Genomic DNA, 19,080 nt, shown 5'->3' on the forward strand with positions numbered 1-19,080 from the left:
TGGAGAAGATGTGTTACCGTTAGAGAAAGAAAAAAAAATTATCGTCATATAAAAGGACAAAAATGTTATCGTTAGACAAAGGCAAATCAAATACCATTGCATTGGAAAATGCACATATTACGCTTATATATACGGACAAAATCATATTATAAAATACAATCGTGTTGGAAAATGCACATATTAAAAAATTATTTTTAGTATTTGTAATACCAATATAGTTTGAAAACTATTATTGTACCTAGAAAAAAACAAATCTTATAAGTGTTTACAAAATTCGTAGAATGTGATATTTGAAAACAAAAGGAAAAAGACAAAAGAGATAGTAGTTAATAATGGAAACAGAAGTGAGAGAAAAATCTAAAAAAGAAATAATAGAAATTTAATAGAATAGAGAAATGATAGGGAATGTGATATATGAGATTTTTGAAAGACGAATAAAATTTAGAAGAAATTTATAAGGGTGATTTCTAGCCAAATTTTAAGAAAAATTTTAGGAAAGCAAATGAGAATGCTTTTAGGCTACTAATATTTAATTTTGAGTACAAATGATCTTTATTATTACTAAGAATATTATAATTTATATCTATTATAAAGGTGGCTATCCGCTAATGAATAGTGAATTATTGCCAATTTTTTTTTCCCATTTTTACGCTTATGTCTGCCAAATGATTTTTTTTTTTTTATCCCTCCTCGTTTATTCCCTTTTTGAGGTTAAAATTGGTTTTCAATGACTAGTTCTTTTACTACTCTTTGATGTCAGTGTGAGGGGATGTTTTCTTCCTACTAAGTGCAATGATATTATTTTTAAAGAATTTTAGACCACCACAAAATTCCCTCTCTCTCATTCTCGGCTCCCTTTCCGTCTCGATTTCCCTCTCAACTCAGACACCCTTTCTTTTCTCTCTCTCTCCACCTCACTGCCCTTGCCGCCATAAGCAGCCACAAAGCACACTAGATAGGAGGGTTTTGCTGTCCCTCATTGTCTATTGCCTCTTTCACCAACAAAAACAAAAGCCCATAGAGAGAGAGAGAGAGAGAGAGAGAGAGAGAATGTGAGGCTTCTGAATGTATTCCTAGGATTAGAAGAAAACCACCTTTGCACGGTTAACGATAGCCAGCTTGACGGAAACTCTGTTGGCTAGATTTCATGTTGGTGTTTTTTGGCATCTCGTGTTTCTAATTTGACCGTGTTTTTGGTTATTGTTATCAGCAATCATTGGGTTTGGATTTTCACAGGTTCTGCTGGACCTGTGTTTCGTGCATTTATGTCCATCTAGATGGTTTTGCATTTTAGGGTTTTTGGGTTTAATTTCTTTGATTACCTTAATCATTTAAAGCTTTATTTACTTTTTTTTTTTCGACATCTAAATCTTGGGTTTACTGATATTTTGGTTTCCAATTGGGGGGGGGGGGGCAATTTTTGCCCCTATTCGATTGAGTGTAGTGATTTTAGTTTTTGTCTCTTTCATTTTGTCCTTGACCGAGTATCAGTTCAGTTCTTTCTCATTTGTCAGTATGGGTTATTTGGTCCTCTAACGATCGAGTATGGTGATTGAGTTTTTGCTTATTTGAGTTTTTGTTCTCATAGCTTGTCTCTCTATTTTTGTTTTATGGTCTTTGTAAGCAGATTAGATGCTCAGAGACTAGCACAAGCACGCGAAAAACATTTTTATCTCTCTAGGAGGATTTTTTTTACTTTAAACCCTCTCGAGAATGTTACAAGGAAGTCATTTGTACTTGTAGAGGGGTCTGGATGTTGTTTGGCCTTTTCATTTCATAGGCTTGTACTTCTTTTACATGATAAAAAATAAAAAATAAGTTAGACTAAGTACTTGTTCTCCTTTTGCATGTGCAGTTTTTTAATCATAGGTTCCAATACTTGACTAGGTATTGACTGGAATTTGGACCTTGAAAGTTATGAATGGCAATGTGAGCTGGCAGACTGATTCAAGGTCAGAACTTCAATGTTTGCTACAATGGTCTTATACTATCTGTAAAATGACTGCTTTCCCTCCACTAATCGCTTGGGCTGTTCATTAGGTTAACCTTCTAAAATCTATGGCAAGTGCTTCTATTGGGGGAAAGAGTAATGTCTGGAAAGCAGAAAGGAAAGCAGGGCTTGGTGGAAGGAAGCCGCTTGGTTATTTATTGAACTCAGGGAAGCCGACTTCTTTAAATCAGGCAACAAAAAAGCAAAGTTACAAAAATCCCACTTTATTGATGAAGATTTAGGCGCCTCTAAACTCAGAGATGATAGAAACAAAAAGAAAGGCATCTCCAAAGTCTTTGAAACCGTGCAAGTCGTTAATAGGAAAGCTCTTTCTAACATTTCAAGTTCTAGAAAAGCAAGTCTGAATGAGGCACCAAAGAAGAACCTTAAGATGAAGCTTGGTGCTGTTGCAAAAGAACAATGCCGTCACTATTGCTGATGAATAATTTTTTCACAATCATCATGAGTGCATGAAACCACAGACAAAGGCCATGGACATGGATGAATTTCTAAAGAAAATTGGACTAGATAATGGTAATATCAAACTGCTAGATTATTTCAAATATTCCCTCCAATTTGACTTTTGCTTCTTTTGAATTTTCCTTCCAATGTGATTGTTTATTAGTCTCACATTGGAAAGACAAGCAAAGTTTTAGTAGCTTATAAGTGAATGGGTTTCACAATACATAAATTGGAATATAAGGGTAGATACACAATAGCAATGTCACCCAGTGCAAAGCAATGACCGCACATGCGCGCGATGCATTGATGCGTTAGACGCACTTAGCACTTAGTACTTAGCATCATCGCAAGTGACATAATTATTTTAGTTCAAACAAAATGACATGTTTTTTCATTTTTTTTTACAATTATTATTAACGGTCAATGACGGTTATTTCACACCTTTCTAATAAAAACCGTTTTATTTAAACTCAAATGAAACAACACAACTGCTGCTATTACATCTGCTCGTTCTAATATTAGTGTTCAGAATTTGTGATTTGTACACCATATAAGTTGTATCATGAGAACAAACTTGCTAGATTCTCTTTTGTAGAACTCAATTTTGTGAATAAGAGGTAATATTTGTCTAAGAGACAGATTAACAATCACCTCACTGTTTGCCATTTTCAATCTCTATTTCCTATTATTTTCTAACAATTCATAGGCAAATATTATGGCTTATTCTTCTTCAAACTCTGTGATCACTTCTTTGAGTATTGTCCCACAACATCTTTTAAAGTTGGATCAGTTTGATGGAAACAACTACAGACGTTGGAAGGAGAAAGTTGCATTCTTACTTACTACTTTGAAAGTACCGTATGTGTTGGATACCCCTTGTCTAGTTCTTCCTACAACTCAAGCTCCGCAGGAGATTGAAATTGTAGCGAAGAAAAAATGGGATGATGACAACTACACATGCCATGGGAATATTCTCAACACTCTCACTGATCATCTGTTCAATATGTACACACCAAAGAAATATGCAAAGGACATATGAGATGCTCTGGAGAATAAATACAAAACTTAGGATTCCGGTAATAAAAGCTACCTTGTTAGTATTTATTTCAATTTTAAAATGGTAGATAATAAGCTTATACTTGATCAAGTTCATGATTTACAACTTATTGTGTAACAAATTATTTCTGATGGTATTCCTATTGATGAGAAACTTCATGTGGGTGCCATTATTGCTAAATTACCTCCAACTTGGAAGGATTACCATAAGTCTTTGAAGAGAAAGGGAGATGATTTTACTGTTGAGGGTCTTCAAAGACAACTAAGAATTGAAGAGGAGTCAAGGCAAAGCCAAGAATTGATACTCATGCTTTTAACAAACAGAGTAAGAGTAATTTCAAAAAGAAAAGAACTTGTCATTTCTTCAAAAAGAAAGGACAATACACCAAGGAATGTAGACTTTAAAAGAAGCAAGAGCAAGCAAACAATATTGAAGAAAATCTCATTGCTGAAAATCTCTTCAAGAAATATGAGAAGATTGGTGACAAATTGAACTGTACATGGAAAATTCTTCTACTAGAAAAGTGTTGGAAAAGGTACCGTCGAGTTGGAGTTTACTTTTGGCAAAATAGTCACTTTATTTGATGTATTTCATGCACCAGAAATTCGTAAGAATCCGGTTTCTGGCGTTCTTTTGTCCAAATGTGGCTATAACTTGTATTTGAGTAAGATAAATTTGTATTGACAAAGAATGCCATGTTTGTGGGCAAAGGATACTACGCTGTTGATGGAATGTTCAGACTTAATTTAAAAAGGATAATCCTTATGTTTATTTTGTTGACTCTTTTTCATTATGGCATGCTAGATTAGATCATGTAAAATATAATTCTCTACTTCATATGACTAAATTAGGTTTATTGCCTTCAAATTTACATGATGATAGAAATAAATGTGAGACTTGTGTTAAGACTAAATTAACAAGAAAGCCTTTCCAAAATGTTAATAGATCGTCTTCAACTTTGCTTGAGTTGATACATAAAGATATATGTGATTTACATAGTAAGCTAACAAGAGGCGAAAAAATGTATTTTATTGCTTACGTAGATGATTTTCAAAATATGCTTACATCGATTTACTTAGAACTAAAGATGAAGCCTTAGATAAATTCAAAATCTTTAAGGCTGAGGTAGAAAATGTTCTTAACTGCAATATTAAGACTTTGAGAAGTGATAGCGGAGGTGAATATTTTAATAATGATTTTGATCATGTTTTTGAAGATAGTGGTATAATACACCAAAGCATAGGACCTTATGCAGCACAACAGAATGGTATAGTTGAGCGAAAAAATAGAACTCTTATGGATTTGTTCAATGACGTATGCTTGAACAATCAGGTCTACCTGACACTCTTTGGGGAGAAGCTATATTTTCTACAATTCATATTTTGAATAAAGAGTGCCTTCTAAAAAGAATAATATGTCACCATATGAGTTATTTTTTAAATGCAAACCTAACTTAAATTATCTTAAAGTGTGGGGGTGTCTAGCTTATGTAAGATTACGTGACTCAAAAGATCTAAATTATCTTAGGACCAAGAACTTCAAAATGTGTTTTTGTTGGATATGCATCACATAGTAAAGCTTATCGTTTTTTGGAGCAAGAATCTAATGTAATTACCAAATCGAGAGATGCTGAATTTTTTTTAAATAATTACTTTAAATAATCTCTTGAAGGTAGCACTTCCTATAAAGATAGCACTCTAGAAAATGAAAAGAATTTCAAAATAGAAAATCCAAAAGAAAAAGAAAAGAAAAAGGTTTTGGTCCTGATTTTATAACATATCTTGTAGAAGGAAGTTCTAAAATAATCTTGCATGAGTTTGGTTTGTGTTACAACTTGGAAAATGACCCTTCTACTTTACAAGAAGCGTTGAGATCTAAGGATGCTACTTTCTGGAAGGAGAAAATTGATAATGAAATGGAGTCTATAATGTCTAATAAGACATGGATCCTTGTAGATTTGCCTTCCAGCTCTAAACCCATAGGATGTAAGTGGATTTTTATGAGAAAGTTAAAAACTAATTGATCCATTGATAAGTATAAGGCTAGACTAGTAGCCAGAGGGTTTAGACAGTCCAAGTGCATTGATTATTTTGATACATATGCTCCTGTAGTTAGGATTTTGTCAATTAGAACATTGATATCTTTGGCCTCTATATTTAATCTTGAAATTTATCAAATGGAAGTGAGAACAGCATTCCTAAATGGTTATTTTGATGAAGAAGTATATATGGAGCAACTAGAGGGTTTCATTATTTCGGGTCATGAAAACAAGGTTTGTAAATTAGTCAAATCTCTGTATGGTTTAAAACAAGCTCCCAAACAATGGCATAAAAGATTTGATAATGTAGTTCTTTCTAATGGTTTTCATTTGAATGAAGCAGAAAAATGTATTTATTCTAAAGTATGTAATAATCATATTGTGATAATATGCTTATATGTAGATGATATGATGATTTTCAGTGATAATAGCTCATGCATTAAAGATACAAAAATTTTCCTGTCATCTCATTTGATGAAAGATTTGGGTGTTTCTAATACCATACTTGGTATTACAATATATAGGAATGATAATGCTTATTCTATATCACAAAGTCATTACACTGATAAAGTTTTGAGTAAATTTAATCATTTACTTAAAAAATCATCTTGTGCTCCATATAACCCTACTTTTAGCTTGGAACAAATAAATACCGATGTGTATCACAACTAGAATATTCTGTTGCTATTGGAAGTCAGATATATCCAATGCATTGCACATGTCCAAACATAGGTTTTGCCGTGGGCAAATTGAGTAGATACACAAGTTGTCCAGGCGTGGAATATTAGAAAGCAATTTCCATTGTTTTGGGTTATTTAAAAGGAACTAAGTCCTATGCTTTATATTATGGAGGATATACATATGTAATTGAAGGTTTTAGTTACGCTAACTAGAACTGTGTGGATGATGGATATCCACAAGTGGGTGGATGTTCACCCTTGGTGGCGTGGCCATCTCATGGGGATCCAATAAACAAACTTGCATAACTCACTCAACGAGGGAGTCTGAGTTAGTGGCTTTAGAAGCTGCTAGAAAAGAGGTTGAATGGTTGAGAAACCTCTTAATAGACTTGCCTATGCAGACAAGTCCAATGCCTCTTATTTCCTTACATTGTGATAGTCAAGCCACATTATAAAGAGTGTGCAAGTCATACAATGGGAAATCAAGACATATAAGTCTTCCACATAACATAGTGAGACAACTTTTGGAAGAAGACATAATCACAGTAGACTATATAAAGTCAAGTACAAACTTAGCAAATCCTTTAACAAAAGGCCTAAATAAGGATCTGATTCTTCAAACATCGCTTGAGATGGGTCTAAAACCTATGGAATAGATCACTAAAAGATGGCAACCCAACCTAATTTGGAATTCTAAGTTCTATGTTCAATGGGAAAAACAAAGTCTTATTAGTGATGGTAATAGCACTAAATTAGACCATCATTAAAAAAAAAATTATTGTTTAGTGCTAGTCCTGCAGTAAAAATGAAAGGTTGAGCATAACTCTTAGTGAGGTCACATTAAAGGTATTTTTATGCAGGATCACCTAGAAGAACTCTACCTATGCGAGTGTAAAGTAAGGCTGCTTTTGTCAGGGTTTGGTAAACCGCCTATAGCACTCATGAAGTTGGGATAACGCGTATGGCCTTTAATGCGCGGCTATAAAGAACAATAGAAATACGTGTTGATATGTATTATTTCTCCAGTTTCATCACATGATATGATAGTTCAAAGACATCATGTCTACTATCATATTGATAAATTTTTGAGAATCAAACACTAAATGGAAGTTCATACCCAAAAGGTACTTACATTTATGTGTCAACATATAATTGTCATAGCAGCATTTTTTTTAAAAAAAAATATTAGTTATTATTTGAAATAAGTGGTGGAATGTTGGATTATTTCAAATTTCCCTCCAATTTGACTATGATGTTTTTTGAAATTTTCCTCCAATATGATTTTTTGTTAGTCCCACATTGGAAAGACAAGCAAACTTTTAGTGGTTTATAAGTGAATGAGTTTTACAATACATAAATTGGAATATAAGGATAGACACAAAATAGTAGTGTCACCCAGTGCCGCACTCATGCGCGCGCGTGACACATTGACACGTTAGACGCATTTAGCACTTATGTTAGGGACCTCGGTTAAGTCCCTAAACACTATGATATCCACACCAATGGTGACCTTGTGATGACCGAACCTCTGTTCCTCTCTTGTTTGATTCTCAATCAATGGTGGCCAAGATGACCACTTAGGTATGGTGAGGTTAAGGGTTTAGGCTAGAATGGGTGTATGGAGTGGTGGAAAAGGTTAGGAAAGTGTATGGCTACTTTGGTAAGAAGTGGTGCATGGCAATGGAAGGAATTAGGGTTGGCGCCACTTGAGATTAGGGTTTAGGGTTGGAAGATGATGATGGACGGTTAGGGTTTGTGTTTAGGGTTTTGGAATTAAGGTAAGGATGTGGTCAGCTAGGGTTGGCCGAACAAGGCTAGAGAGTGATTCTAGGAAGTTGTTCCTAAAATCTAGGAACTCAATTTGGAAAGAACTTGGCCAAGTATGGTGAAGGGTTTGGGTCAACTAGGGTTCCTAAATTATAGGAACACTTGTTTGGCAAGTGGAGTGGGCGGCTAGGTCAAGTCCAAATAAGGCGAGTAGTAGCCGAATAGGACTTTGCACCAAGGAGGAAAGTGTGTTTCGGCTAAGCTATGGTTTGAAGAGGCAAATCAAATAAGGAAAGTTGACAAACAATGTGTTGGTCGACTTTTATGGATTGTATGGATTGGAAGAACAAACATACGAAGAACACCAAGAACAAAATAAAGAAAACTCAAGAGCAAGAGCAAAAATACTTAAGAACTTGAATGAACAAAAGAATAACAAAGATAATTCAACACTTTATTCACGAATTGCACAAGAATTGAATAAACCTCATATATTGATGAACACAACTTGGATTCACGAATTTCACCAAGTTGCAGGAACAAGATAAATGAATCACACTTATTCAAAGAATTGCAAAGTGTGATTCTCTCTTTGGGATTCACGAATTTCACCCAAAAAGCCCAAGTGCAAAGGTACCATTTATGATCTCTCAAACAATAATCTTCCCTCTAGGAAATTTGCCAAAAGATGTAAAAGAAATAACTAAGGGTCCTATTTATAAGAGTTACAAATCGGAAACCTCCAATAGGTCCCTTGGAAATAAATAATAATTAAATAAATAAAAAGTAATAAGATAATGGCATGGACCACTCTTGGCCGTGACATGCATGGGCCCATGGTGGGCTAAGTGGTTGCATGTTGGTCTTCGGGCTAGTCCATGGCTAGGTGGTACTGCATGGCTTGCTGATGGTGAGTCATGTGGGTGCACTGCATGGCCCAAGCTGGTGGCCTAGGCGCTGGCTGCAAGGCATGGGCTGGAGCCATACGTTGGATGGCATGCCTGGTGGGCATGCCACTAACCTGCTCTGCAAGGCATGGGCTGGAGCCATGCACTGGATGGCATGCTTGATGGGCATGCCACTAGCCTGCTCCGCAAGGCACGGCCTGGGGCCGTGCGCTGGATGGCATGTCGTGAGGTATGCCACTAACCTCGCCAGCGTGCGGCAAGATGGTGGGCATGGGCGTGAGCGCGTGGGCGCTAGCTGGGCTGGCCGTGCGGAGCATGGGCACGTGCATGGCCTTACGGCACATGGGCGCACGCAGGACCACGCGGCCCATTAGCGTGCGCATGGGCGCAGGGCACGCTGTTGAGCGCTTGGTCGCGTAGGCGCCGTGTTGCACGCGGTGCATGCCTGCGCGCATGGGCAGGTGCACACTAGCCTCACTAGCCCGCATGCTGGGCACCTCGTGAGTGCCATCGCGCGGGCCAAGGCATGCATGCATGCTAGGTGCCCCGTGTGTGTCACCCCACGAGTCAATGCATGGTTGTGGGCTAGCCAAAGTGCATGTTCCCATCATGACTAGGGCATGTGCGGCATCTCTAGAGGCAACTCGACGTGGGGATCTAACAATTTATCACTTAGCATCGTCGCAAGTGATGAAATTATTTAAATTCAAACGAAATTACATATTTTTACATCTTTTTTTATAGTTATTATTAACTGTCAATGACAGTTATTTCACACATTTCTTATAGAAACCGTTTTATTTAATTTCAAATGAAACAACACAACTGCTGCTATTATATCTATTCGTTCTAAGATTAGTGTTCAGAATTTGCGATATGTACACTATATAAACAATGTTGTATCTTGAGGACAAACTTGCCAAATTTCCATTTGCATAACTTAATTTTGTGAGTGGGAGACAATATTTGTCTAAAAGACAGATTAACAATCGCCTCACTGTTTATCATTTTCAATCTCTATTTACTATTCTTTTCTAACACAAGCTTCCCATACGTACATATGAATGGATATCCCTCCTTACTACGCACACTACAACAAATATAGTCTTTTCCCACGAATTCTTTTCCCACGATATATGATCGTAACAAATAGTAGGCTAATGACACGAAATCCATCCGTGGAAGAAAAGACAAGCTTTTTGCCACGAAATCAAGTCGGCAAGTAAAACTTTTTGCCACGAAACAAACATTTTTTGCTACAATAACAGGTCGCCGAAAATAAATTTACCAGAATTATTTTACTTTCATGGGTTAATAGTTTTTGTGACGAGGTTAATAGCTTTTTTTGGCGATTATTTATCACCGCAAATAAACTTACCTACCAAACTTTTTCGTAATTCTAGGTATTGGTATTTGCAGCGACCAATTACCTTCTGCAGCAATAAGAACTCGCTGCAAATAGTAATAAAATTTTTAAACCGTTCTTCCTTTCTTTTCCCCCCCAACCACTATGATTCTCTCGTCTCTCTCTCTCTCTCCTTGCGGATGTTGAGGCTCTCCTCCCCACTGCGCCACCACAAAAGGCTCCCATTGCCGTTAAGCCATGGGAGGTCTTCCCCCTTAACCCCTCGCCCTCTCATCGACTCTCTCTCTCTCTCTCTCTCTCTGATCCGTGCACCTCCGCCGTCTCTAGCCATGGCCATCGCCACCCTCAACCGCCTATGGCTCTTCCAGTCACCAATCATCGCTCCACCTCCAAGTCTTGCGACCATAGCAACTAGGCAAATAGTTTTCTTCCTTCTAAGTCGTGCGATGCTCTCATCCCTCTACCCATTTTAGTTTCTTTCCAAGTTTGATTTAAGATCTTGTTCTCATCTTTTCAAAGGGAAAACCTTGAAGGTAAGACCATTTTGATTTACTTCCTATTATGGTTTCGAATGGGTTTTGATTTCTTCAAGGAAGGTTACCCATTGATGTTTCAGTTTGGGGTTTTTCAATGCAATCACTTGTATTCTTTCCTTTACACGCCTATAGCATTATTTGGTCCTCCATTTTACATGGCCAGAAGGATCTAAGAACCAAGGTAAAAACCCTAACTTGACTCCATTTGATTTGGGTATTATTTTGAAGCCAACCGAATTCTTTTGTGATGGAAAGCTTGTGTCTTGGGTTGTGGTTATTTCTCTATGTTGCAAAATATTATAAATGCTCTGTTTTGGTCCTAACCGAATGATGATGAAGCTGTTTTACTATATGATTTCCTATGTTTCAAATTTGGTATTTTGCTAATAAGCTTGGTTTAACCATAGGTGACTTTAGTATGATTTTGTTTATGTATGTTGGTGCCGTGTGTTCTGTTTTGAGGTTGTACTATGTGTTCTATCTTAGGATGCTAGAGATGTTCGGTTTTACAGATTTATTGTGGTTGTATGTAATCCTATAAACTTGCTTTTAAAAGGTATCAAATGATTAATCTATAAATTTTAGTGTTTAAAGATTTTTAAGTTTACTTAATGGGTTATTCTTGCTATTCTCTATGTTATGTTTAATTAAATAGTGTATGTTAACTAAGCTAATTATTATACTTGTGTCACTAGATTTATAGCATAGATTGTTATTAGGAGTAGATGATTAATTGTGCATGTCAACTACAAGCATGGGCAGCAAGCATTGATGGAATGGAGTGGGCGGCAAGCATGGGCAACTAAAGTAAGTGTAATTTTGCTAGATTAAATTACATGGGCAGCAAGCATGCTATATGTTTTATTAGTGGAATTATGTATATGGAAGTGTGTAGAGGAATTTGTGAATTTGGTGCTAAGTAGCCAAGTGTGTTATGTATTGATGGAATGGAGTGGCTTCACTCACTACAACAAATATGGGTCAAGGTATGGCAAACCTTTATGTCTCCATTCTCCTTACCTATAATGTGTTTGAAAATCTTAAGCTATTATGCCTCTTTCATCTTTAGTATGTGTTGATGATTCTATCGGTTTGAGATTTGTGAAGCTATGTAATTATTTGAGTTTGTTGGATATTGAGTTTAAATGGATAATGGATTTAATTTATATGTGTATCTTCCTTGAGTTGAAGATTTGGTTAGATTTTACTTAAGTACAATGGTTTATATATTGGAATTTATTTTAGGACCATGAGGTCCAAGAATTTGACAGGTTTGAATATGTTAAGTGTATTATGCATGAACAATGGATTGTATAATGGATTTAGGTTGGGCTGAACAAAGTGATAAATGAATTAAAATTCCTTTAGGCAGCAAGCATGCTATATATTTTTGGTTTGTTGGTTGGGCGATAGCCTATTTGGATTGCAATGGAGTGAATGGAATGAGGTGACTTCACTTGTGTTGTTGGAGTGATAAATAATTATTGTTGCCTTTGTCTTGTGCTTTGAAGAGTATGTCGGGCCTCTGAAGATTAGAGATTTGATTCTGAGAATTAATGAATTGCCAAAATAACAAATTTTCGTGTCATTTTATTAATCTTCCAACTACTTTGAATTTGATTAATTGTTTCAATTTATTAGATCTTAATATCACTGGACCTTTTCTTTCTTACGATTTAGGGTGTAGGGCACAATTACGAGAAAGTTCTTGTTCTTACAGCTACTTTTCCTGTCTCAAGCCTACGGGCAGCTTCACCACCAACCATCCGAGACATTCTTTGCCCCAAGAGTTTTGTATAACCTCTATTTCCCTATATCTTAGATTAATAAGCACACTTGATTAAATGATCTTGTATTTGAATGCTTGGAGATAGGCAAGTTGTGTTATATTGGGTTGGAATTGATTTGAGCCATGAATGAAACTTATAAATCTTTATGATTGTGTTTGGGGTTGGTGTATAAATAAAATTCAAGATTTATACATTAAATGTGTTGGTTTCAATGAACCAAGAAAAATAATATGAAGGTTGGGAATTGTGTGGAGCCATGAATGAAACTTATTTGTAACACCCCATATTTTAGTGTAATTTTAATGAAGAAATTATTTTTATTGATTCAAAATTATTCTCTTGTTTTAAAATTATTGGATTTTTTTTAATTGGGTTATTTTATGATTTTTAGTTTACGAAAATTATTTTTTTGAAGTGCTTTCTTTAAATTAATTATTATTATGCGTTTAAATTTCTTCTCAAATTAAATTAACTTATTATTGGGTTTAATTATTTATTTTCATTATAATCACTGTGTTTGAATTATTTTATTTCACTGGCTGTTTTAAAATCGTTTCCGTTGGATCATTTTTGTGACCCAAGATGTGGGGATTGGACATCATTTCTTTCCCTACATTTTCCCTTTCCTCTTTTCTTTTTCTTCTTTTTTTTTTTCCTTCCTTCTTTTCTTTCTTTTCTTCTCTTTTCCTAGTTCTCTCCCATGCAACCCAGCCCCCCCTCTCTCCCGTGCGTCATTCTTCATCCACCCAACCCCGCCACGTCACGCCGCCATGCGCGACACCGCCAAGCTCCCAAGGTCCCCCAGCCGCCGGCGACCACCACCCTCCGATTTCAGCCCCAACTGCGCCGCCGTTAGCCACCACGCGCCACACGAAGCCGCGGCACCTCTTGTGCTCGCGCGCTGCCATCGCACCACCATTGGCCGCCATTTCTTCACCACATCATCCTCGACCTCCTAGCAACCCATTGGACCCAACCCCACCTCCGATCCGTCACTAGTGAAGCACATTCATCAACATTTTCATTTTGGGTATTTTTCACTTCAACCACCATTTGCGCCGCCACCCACGGCCAACCACCACCACTTCTAGTTTCACCAACATCCCTAAGCCCTACCCTATCAATCTCGGGTCTTCGTTTGCACCCATTCAAAAGTGAGTTTTTGAGACACACGGCCACAGTGCATTTGGCACTGTTTTGTTGCTACGTTGCCGCTTCTAGCACCTCTGTGATCTTTCAAAAATTATATTATAGCATTATAAGTATTTTCTCAAAGAACTTTTGAGATTTAAATGTATTTATGCGCTAACTCATATTTACTGTTAATTGTTTGATTGTACCAGACTGAGTCTGAGGAGTAAGGGGTCGGTTAGATTGGATGATGGAGTTTTTGTGTGATTGGTTTATGCTTTGAGATTTGTTGGCTGTTTTGGGGTTAAATATTGGTGCTTTGAGTTTGACGTTGGTTATGGTGGATATTAGTGATTTTAGGAAGTGATGATATATTTTGGAATTATGAGAGTTTTAAGTTTAGAGGAACTAAAATATGTTATTTTTGAAGTTTAGGCTTAAATATCGAAATACATGATTGATTGGAAACTTACGGAAATTACGTGATTATCTTTATAGGTGACGATTTATAGTCGTTTTGACAGATTTGAGGAAAATTCTGGAAAAGTTAAGTTGTCCAGGTAAGCGAAGTTCCTATGCTAGATTTGCATAAAAAGAAATGAACTGAGGTTGGTTTGTAAAAATGTGCATGTTGTTTTAAAAAGAAAAAAGTGAAAAACAATCTCAGTATATGTTTCGCATTCCCTCATGAGATACGTATGAAAGAGAAAAGAAATATTTTTGACATGAAATATGTAGACATGAGCAATATTTGACATGTTTATTTATATATTATAGTGATTTTATTTTTTATTTATATATTATAGAGATTTTATTTTTTATTTATATATAATAGTGATAAATATTTTTTTGTTTATATATTATAGTGATTTTTTATTATTTATATATTATAATGATTTTTTTATTTATATTTAATAGTGATAAATATTATAGTGATTTTATTTTTTATTTATATATAATAGTGATAAATATTTTTTATTTATATATTATAGTGATTTTATTTTTTATTTATATATTATAGTGATTTTTTTATTTATATTTAATAGTGATAAATATTATAGTGATTTTATTTTTTATTTATATATAATAGTGATAAGTATTATAGAATGTTTGTGAATAGTTATGAGTAGAGATTAAAGTGAGTTTGTGGGTCCCATTGAGAGTATTTTAAGTTGTTTGGTATGTGAAGTATTTTCAAAAGTACGAGAATACTTGGAAAGTGTTGAGGACACTTGGTCACCCAAACACAGCCTTAGCATCATCAAGATTGTAACATCCGGGTCTAGCAATAAGTCATTTTTTAAAAACTTTTGTTTTAAATTTATACGTATGAAGAACTTAGTTAATTTTTAATTATTATTTTTTTATACTGGTTGCGGGTCCAAATTGTATTTTGACGGATATAAGATTTTTTTAAATAGGCTTTTTATTTTAATAATTTTCTTAAATATCTTTAAGTCAGATGAAAATATTTTATAGATCGAGAAAATTTATGAAACATGTATATATTTTTTAAGGTGGGTCGAGATCTAAAATTTAAAGAGGAACCTGTTTCTTAATAGTTTATTTTTTGTCGCTACAAAACATGAGGCAAAAATTTGAAAAAATAAATATGCACATCAGCCTACGCTGCAGCTGCAACACACCTAACGTGTGGACAGGCTGATGTGCTACAGTAGATTGATGAGCTGTGTACAGGAAAAATATATATATATATATATATATACTATACATCAGCCTATACTCTCCATACATCATGGTTTTAATTTTTTTTTTTTTAACTCAATACATTAAGTGTGTTGAGGCTGATGTAAATAGTAGACTGATGTAAATAATTTTTAAAACAGAGAAGAAGAAGAAGGGGAAGAAAAAAAAAATGTGCTACGGCTGATGTGCTAGCTGTATAGCTCTACTCTATTTGAAATGGCCCGGTATTTTCATCAAGCTCAAGCCATCAACGCAATCTAATTATCAAGTCCAGGCTCACCACTCCATGCACATCCCTATATTCCTCACATTTACGGCAACAGTCACAATGTATATACAACACGTATACGTTAGACTATACTGGTGTCCCTTCCTATAACTAGGGTTGCCACCGCTTAGATTTTTGGGTGAAAAGACTCTTTCACGTAGCTGTCGACAGAAGCACAAGCCTCACTTCCAGAATGAGACAATCCCCCCACTCCACCGTAGCAATCATCAACCGCTGCCCTTCTGCACCACGAAACACGTGCGACACCCACTATAAACCGAGAACCACCAAGCTTGGCATTGACCAAAACTCAACCCGCTTTCCCCCTACAAAATCGACGCAACGCATGCACGAAAGCCCCAACCCATGCACCGAAACAACCAAACCAGTAAGCCAACCACCGTAGCCTCCACGCAGTCACCGTGCCTTATAACGCCGCTACACCCGTGCACCCCCACCGTAGCACCACCACCTCCATCTCGGCCGTAAAAGAAAGTTTTTGTTTTTACGTTGACTTTGAGAACTCTTGCCCCTGCGTGCAGTTCGGAGACCCACTTTCAGAGGCTCCAGCCACCACACCGCAAACTCCTTCAGCTGCTCAGCCTCTGTACCACCAAGAGCTCGTCCACCGCGCTGCCTTAACACCACCCTCAAACTCACGGAAGTCCCCTGTTTTTGCACCGAGAAACAGAGCACTACCATAGCCAGACCTTCCTTCCCAAGCACGCTTTCAGCCACCGTTCTCGACTGAAACGGCCACAACCCAGTCTTGCTAAGCCCTGCACCACCATGCTGCTCGGCCGCCGCCTCAAGCCACTGCTCTCTCTTCCTCTCGGTAAAATTTTTTCCTCATGCCGTAATCACTCTCTCTGTTCTCCCATCACTTTCTCTCTCACTCATCACTCTCTCTCTCTCTCAGTGCGCCGCCGTCGGGACAGCCACCGTCCACCGGAAACCATCTCCGCCTCGACCTCCTTCCTTCACGGTGAGCCTCCGTCACACAAGGATCTCTTTCTGCTGCTGCACTTCATTTTTTGTTTTGATTATCTTGGTTCTCCAGAAACAACGAGTTTAGGCATTTGACTCTAGTCATGTTTTTCTTTGTAATTACGAAAATGCCATCAAGCTTTTGTTTATTGTTTATTGTTTATACGTAAAGTTGCAGCTCATACCTAGCTTTCAGTGTTTTTACATTTTGCCCTTCCAATTATAAAACTACAAGTATTCTTATGAATATTTCAGTAGATTTGATTTTTACTATCGATGGGCCTAGCTCTCATTTTAAAAAAAAAAAACTCTTGTTTATTTTTAATTGTACTCCGGCTCATTTTTTTAAATTAGTCTAAAATATGGATTAACATAAAATAATTGCATTTAGTATTAAGTTTTAAAGTTAGATTTCGGTAATAAATAAGTTAGAGCTTAATTACTCCGAGATTTTTAAGTGTATCAAGGTATTTGAGAATTTATGATATTTTAGATTTTTAAAATTTTAAATTTTTTAAGAAAATAGGTTATCTAGCGTTTCAGGTTTAAGTATTGAAAAATGTGTTGATTTCAGATATTTATAGAGATTTTGTGGCAATGTTATAGGTGATGATTGATTTTTGTTCAGCACTGTTATGAAAAAATTCTAAAAAGTTAAAAAGTTCAAGTAAGCGAGATTCTTATGCTAAATTTTTCATGAAAATAAAAGACTGAGATTGATTTCTGAAAAATATGTATCTTTAGTTATGAAAAGAAATTTGAGACGGCGTCAGTTGTTTATTCTGCATTACTCATGAAATTTTGTATAAGAATAAAGCATTTTTTGGCATAACTGATATAGACATGAGCTGTTTTGAAAATTTGTTTCTGAACTGTACAAAAGAGTGCGAATATAAAATTTTGTGCATAAATTATATTTTTGTGATCTAATTCTATTATAACCTAAAAATATTCATACTCTGATATGATATGAAGTGATTTTCGAAACTTCTTGCATGACATTTTATTTCTGTTCTGTTTTGACCTTACCACTAGTGTAAAATTGTAGCCTCTGTTTGGGTTGGTACCAACTTTTCTGTTATGGTGCACCCACTTTGGAAACAAAGTGGTTTTCTGCATAGTTTTTCCTATGTACACACTCAGAACTCTGAGAATAATAAGGGGAAGATTCAGAATCTGTTTCTACTCGGTTGGCCACCGAGGTTTGCATAACCCTACCACGGGGGTTAAACATGAAATTCTTTTTTGATATGATGTGTCCAGTTATGTTATGCCAAAGGAATTTTAAATAAGAATATTCTCTGAAAGTTTCGCTCTGATATTTTTGGTAACATGTGATTTTACATTCTGAAAGCAAATATTTCTAATTATGTATTCTGAAAGTAAATATATATATATATATATATATATATTGCATTCTGAACTCTGTAAATTCTCATGTTTGCATACTAGTATATATTCTCTGCTTACTGAGTTGTTGATAACTCATCTCTTATCTCCACAATATTTTTCAGAAGATTTGAATATTTCAACTGATGATTAAGATTATGCAGCATGGGTGAGATGAGTTGAGCATAGTGGATTACGTATAAAGATGATATTTTGGTTATTTGAGAATTTTATTAATCAGTGGATTTTGTTTTGCTCTGTTGACTGGGTATTTTGGAAGATTCCTATTTATTTTGAGATTTTATAGTGTTTAGAATAATTATATTGGAGCAGTTGATTTGGAATAGAGAGTCTTATGCGTCATTGAGAGTTTGAATTCTATGACAGTATGATTGAAAATATGATTTTTAGGTGATAAAAGGTAATTCTCCGACTCATATGTACGGGATCGGGGCTTTACAGAAATCCTAACCAGTACTGCGCAAAACGTGTACTTGCTCTGTCGAAACATCTACAATGGCCCTCCATGTAGCCCACCCTCAACATGTGCTACGTCCAGGACTCATGGGACATGCCCTACAACCTCAGTTGTGGTGAGTTGGTGGGAATATTGTTGTTTGGCCTTGATTTGGTGGCCTGGGGACACATTTGTTTTGCCCTAAATTTATTGCATTTTTCACAATTCAAGTGAGCTCAAATATCTTGGATTTTTAGACTTTTTTTGGAACTTAAATTCATCTTAACTCAACTTAACTTATTATTATAATTCTTTTAAATTCTAACACAAAATATAATAAATAATTTAATTTTTTTTAATTTTAAAATAATAAAAATAAATAATAATATTTTATTATTTTAATTTAATTTAACTTATTTTAACATCCCACGCACACTCAAGTGCGGTGAAATTTCGGATAAGGGAATCAGTGAGGCAGGCGTTGCAAATATTCCATTGTTGGACTGGCTTGAACTTTCATATTGTTGAAGGACAAAATTTTCTAGAA

This window comes from Juglans regia, chromosome 4 (genome assembly GCF_001411555.2).
Source record: "Juglans regia cultivar Chandler chromosome 4, Walnut 2.0, whole genome shotgun sequence".
NCBI lineage: Eukaryota > Viridiplantae > Streptophyta > Magnoliopsida > Fagales > Juglandaceae > Juglans > Juglans regia.